Here is a 6,000-nt window from a genome sequence, read left to right on the forward strand (position 1 = left end):
CTTTCCTCAGTGGATCCCTGTGGCACTCATTAAATCTTCTCATGTATTATGTCCTGGTTTTAATAATTTCCTTAATGTCAATACATTTAAGCTGGAGATTAGAATGATTGAATCTCATCGTAATCACACACACACTTTAATGAATTTTTCTTCTTTCCACTTTTAATCTAGTGTGATAGATAGTGTGAATAGATAATGTGCAATAGATAGTGTGAATGTCTATTCTGCAAAAATAAAATGGCAATAAAATGAATTATTCACTACTGCACATTCTGGTGCTCCATGAGAATACAAATTGGATATATTTCACCCATCACCCACCAAACCCTTAGAGAAGCAGTGCTGAGACAGCAAGAGGTGTTGGTTTACTGCTTCTGTCAAAACAGAGGGATCCCACAGACTCGTCTTGGAAATAAACAGATACAATAAAAGGTCATAGGCTGGCAGATGGGAAGAAATATGGGAAAAACACAAAAGCATGTCTTAGCCCTTGTTCCAAGAGCAGGAAGTGGCATCCTTTAGCAAAACAATTGATATTCCTGGTAGTTCCTGTGAATCTCATTTTGAATAGCAAAGTGTTCCTGTGCATCAGTGGTTTAAAGCATCCCCATGACCCCCTGATGCATAAAACAAGACCTCGGCCTCACTTTTTCAACTCTTCTCTCATCTCACCAGTTCCTGTGTTCCCCCACCCCAAGCCTGCTGCTCTGATGCACTCCAGCACACAAAGCTCACGCCAGCCTCTGCCATGCAGATCCTCCACACCTCCTCTGCTCCCTTCCCTGGGTGTTTGCCTGCTCCCCAGCAAGAGGCTTCTGCAGAACACAAACCCCAAAATGCTCTAAGCTGAGGCACTCTGACCTCCCCCTGGCACAAGCTGCACCCTGAAGGCCCAGGAGCAGGAGAGGAAGGGGCTGCAAGGCCTGTTCACCAACATGGGTAACTTCCTCCAGGAACAACCACTGCAGTGGGTGGGGGTGTCTGCAGTTTTGTCCCTAAACACAGCAAGCAGAACATCTCTGTGTTCACAGTGCCTAAACTTTTGACCATTCTCCCCTTGCCAAGAAACTCTTTCTGGCTTGCCTTCTTCCCAGGGCTTTAGCTGCTCTGCACCTTTTCCTGTGAACTCATCTTCTAATCCTTTTCACTTCACACTCCATCCACCAGCATCTTCCAATTGCCTCTCTGCTCAGCAACAAAGCACTCTCTGCCCTGCTAATACTGATTTCTGAGCTCTGCTCAGCTCCCACCACACCTTGCTATCCCAGACCTTGTTTCCAGGGGATATGAACACAGGATATTCTCATTTGTGAGAGACGAGCAAGCTGGCATTCCAGCCAGCCTTAGGAAGACCTGGGATTACTCACAAATCAAACAGGGTGTCCAGCAACATTCTTCAGGAAGAACAGCAATAGCAGTAGGTAAATGAAATTGCTTGGTGCTATTGCACATCTCAAACAATATTTCTTCAGAAACATTTCCAGGAGGCTCTGGTATAGCTTGTGTCTCATGAGGCTGGTGTAGAGACATTTGGACTGGACTCAGGCAAGAAACTTCCCCAATGGACTGTTTCTCCTGTTTTGGTGCTGTTGGCACACTTCCATGTTCACGGCTACTGGCACTTGTCACTGCCATGTCCCACCAGGCAGTTGCAGGAAGGCAGTGTGCTATCCTGGCCTTTCTTCCACATCAGATCAGTCAGTGCATGCCCCACCACGAGATTCTGCCCCTCACTGTTGCTTTTTGTTTGGTTTTTTTTATAATAAATGACAAGTGGACAAAGAAGTGGGAAATTTTCACTCGTAAGTTACAGCATACTGTCACTCAACTTCAGATTTGTCTCTACCACCAACCAAGGCAGAAGTATTTTCTTCAGAGGGAAAACAAGCCTGATTTCAAATTAAGTGATTTCCAGATGCTTTCAAGATTCAGCACATACATCGAGCCTTAAAAGCAAAAATTCTGCTTTCAGCCCAGATTTTATCCAAAGAGTAGCACTGCATTAACTAGTAGCAGTATATTGTTTTACCTTACATTTTTATATTACCTTTTACTAGAATCCTATTAAGGCTACATATATGTTGGGGTCCCTCCCCTGCCATGTAGCCCTGGCAGAGGGGCCCTGGGGGGAGGCACGGGGTTTCCCTGCCCCTGCTCAGCCTCATTCCCATGGGTTGGTTTGTGTTCCCTGCGCGGGCAGAAGGACCCTCGGGTGCCGTGACTGGAACAGTTCCTGGGCAGAGCCCCGGCCATGCGGCTGGAGAAATAAACATCTCTGAAACAGCTACCAAGAATCTGTCTGTCCTATATATTTCCTTTCCACGGGACTCCTGGTTTGATATATGCATGTTGCAGTATCCCCACTGCAACACATATATATATATATGTATTTTTAAAATACCTGATTTAAAACCCGATCAATTTAACTGAAGCAATTGAGGTGATTTATATTGAGCAATTACTCATTCCATGGCTGACAGAGTAATATTTTATTTCTCAGGGAAAAAAGCAGAGCATGATAGCTGTATTTAATATTTGTACATGGCTGCTCAACTCTCTCTGATTTGCAGAAAATTTGAATAATAGAATTTAAAACAGGCCCTTTTATTATTTCTTTTTCCAGATGTTGATTGGTATCTTGCTCATTACGTTGCATCTTTGTGTCCAAAATGTGTAGTGGTCAGAGAAAGGCTCTAACCTGTGGAATTATTCTGTTGCAGAATCCATGTTTCTACACAGAAAACAAACAGTGTGTTCCACTCCAGAATTTGGGCTCACAGCATAGGAAAGTTACTGTGTAGTTATGGTTTGAGCCAGTGATTTACAGGATTGGGGTACTTTTTTTTTTTCCACGTGTATTAAAGACTAAGGCCAGAATTTACTTTGACAGGAGTATCTATTCTGAAGGCAACTTATGAAATTTATTTTTCAGAAAGTAAAACTGATCATCTGTGAGTAATGTATGTTTCAGGTGAAAAAGCAAATAACCTGCAGTTATTTTATCTCAGTACAAATTCCATAAAAATGACCTTGGCTTAGGAATTTGTAAAATAAATGTTAACATGTACCACCAAGAAGTCTAACAAACAAAACTACATATCTCTTTTTTGTCCCTCTGAGGCAAAAATAAAAAGAACTGTACAGGAGACTTTCCTCTGGATTTTAGCAGCAACTTAGACACTGATATCCACCGTCACTTCCTAATGTCCAAAATAATTCTGCATCCCCTACAGAAGATTGATATTGATTTTTACATATGAATATCAATACACAGTCTTGTTTCTGCAAATATAGATAGAATCCAGGCTTATGAAAGCAACACATTTTTAATTCCAAAAATTCCAATTTCTTCCTTTGCAATGTTTCAGTTTCACCAGGGATGGAGCACACATCATGAGGCAGTGGGCTATGGTGCTGGGATATAAAACCACTGAACATTAATGTTAGTGAAGTTCTGTGAGGCGCATCCACCAACTTGATTTGGGTTCTGGTGCCCAGTAAGCTAATAACTAGCTTTGTTATCTGGCTTTTTGTTTATTTTGGGTATGAACCCTTGATTGCATTTAATGGCAGAAGAGCCTTAGGGCAGCATTTTCCAACACAGGATAATACTCTCAATCCATAGTAAATATTTCAGAAGTCTGTTAGTAGCTCATACATTCTTTTTCTCCCATTTTGCCTTGAACCTTCAGCTCCAAGATATGTCTCAAAAGAATCAATACACGAAAATGAACACAACAGTTTTCAGCAAAGGAAGGAAGCCTGCATATTTTAGCTGGCAAGTACAGCTACCCACATAGGCATTTGAAACGGGCAGAAATTCACAGAGCCCATGTTAAGTGGGAAACTTGCTCCTAGGTATCTTCATGGAGCATCCATCTATCTATGATATCAGCACATCCAAAGCACTCTGAGCCCCCAGATGCAATGACTGCATCAAGCAGTCATTGTCTGTGCTCACCCTGTGCCCTCTGAAAGGTAAGGTTAAATTTTAGTATCACCTAGGATAACCTCAGGCTAGGTAAAACGTGTTATCCAGTAGCTGCAAAGTGTTATGATGTTATCCAGATTTACAGCTTACTATGTGGGAGGAAAAAACCCAGCTTGAGCTAAAATGGAAAGTATTGAAAAAATGACTATATATTGCTTCCACAGCATTACAGCTGCAGCTTTTCACTTCCTAATATGATAGGGGAAAAAAAAAAATCCTAACATCTGCTTGGAATGCTTAGCTGAAAGAGTCAGCTCCAAAAACACTTTTAGAGTAACTGGCCTAGAGTTTGGCAACAAATAGAGAGATTTTGAACATTATTTCACTTCTCATCCCCATGTAAAGAAAGGGAAGAACATAAAGTACGTTTGAGGAAAGAAATAATCCAATTTTAAACACTAATATAATTTTATACAGCAAGCAAAGAAAAATGAATGGGTTAGAAAGAGTATTTTTGAAAGCCCAAGAACAGGAAAGGGAGAGGAAGGAGAGGAAGTTGGGGGAAACTTAAGTTCATCATGTTCATGAAAGCATCAAAACAGCTGTGCAGTGCTATCACTCTATGGAAACATTTTTATGCGTGGAAGAAAATTCCTTCAGTGAGGTTTGAAGTCTATGAAAGCTCTCTCAGGAAGCAGAGCATACAGCACTAATCCAATAAAAGGTAAATGTAATTGTACTTTAGTTGTGAACTCCCTTCACGAAGCACATTCTGGGTATCTTCCACACCTGCTGCTACCACAAACTTTCTGACAGCTGATGTTAGGTGGTACAAGCATTTCTCCCTGTTGGAGTCTCTCGGAGTGCTCACTGTAGAGAAAATTGGTTGCATCACTACTAAGACTGTCTGACTTGAGTTGGCTTTTAAACTTGACAAGTAAGCCTTTGCAGAGACTGAAAGTTTTTATGTCAACTACACATTTCAGAGCAGAGGTGAAAGGAAGGATTTAAAATTACAGGAGAAATATTCCTTATCTACATTTATATTCCTTAAGAAGGAGAATCTTTTCTTTCTGAGTGTCTCCCATTAACTAAATATCCATTAGAGAACAAAGCACATTTTCTGATTTAGTCTCTTCTGAGAGGAATACAGACCACGTGCTCTACAGCTTTCCTATGATGAGAACGAAAACATGGTAAAAGGACAAACCACTTTGAAGGTACAATCCTTACCCTAATTAAAACATTAATGGAGAAGCACTCTAGGTATGCTTTAATCTAGAGCCTGAACAAATGAAGGTCATTCTCTGTGCTGGTCTGTAGCAGTCCATTACCAGGCTTTCTCAATAAAAGCAAGAATATCTTCCTGGCACTTTTCTTTATTCCTCATGTCCTGCAAAAGATTGTCAAGGGGACTCTGTCATTTAAGCCATGTTACAGAGTTAATTGAACTCTTCTATTTTAAGGGAAAAAATTATTTGATAGATTCTTAAATTAATAAAATTTACTTCTATTAAATCATTGCAACTTTTTTTCAGAATTTACAACAAGATTTTTGCAGAATTATGGCTTCAAGCAGAAGAGTTCTGCAATACAGTGCAGGCTTTCTCACACACCAGGGGTTTTAATGGCTGCTTTTTTTGCTTTGCTTGTGTGTGTGGCTTTTGCTCTACCTATTGAGCTCTTTGTCCCAACCCACAGGTTTTCTCACTTTGACCCTTGTGGTTCTCTCTCCCATCCCACTGGGAGCAGTGAGTCTATGGCTCACTGTGGGGCTGAGTTGCTGGCTGGGGTTAAGCCACAACAGACCTTTCCAGCTTCTGGGACTATCATGGGATGTAGGATCTGCAGCCTTGCATCCACCATAGGGCCTAATACAGACCAGAGCTCAACAGCAGGTGGGGCAGAGACTGCCAGAGCCTGGAACCAGTTCCCAAGGTGTGTTTTGTTTCCTTTACAAATGATGTATGCTTTTGATGAATGAACTTTTCCATCTCCAACAATGGAACACAGATCTTAAGAATAGTGAAGTACCACTGCTCACAACAAATGACAAGAAACCCTGAAAG

Source organism: Coloeus monedula, assembly GCF_965178545.1.
Source record: "Coloeus monedula genome assembly, chromosome: 4".
Lineage (NCBI taxonomy): Eukaryota > Metazoa > Chordata > Aves > Passeriformes > Corvidae > Coloeus > Coloeus monedula.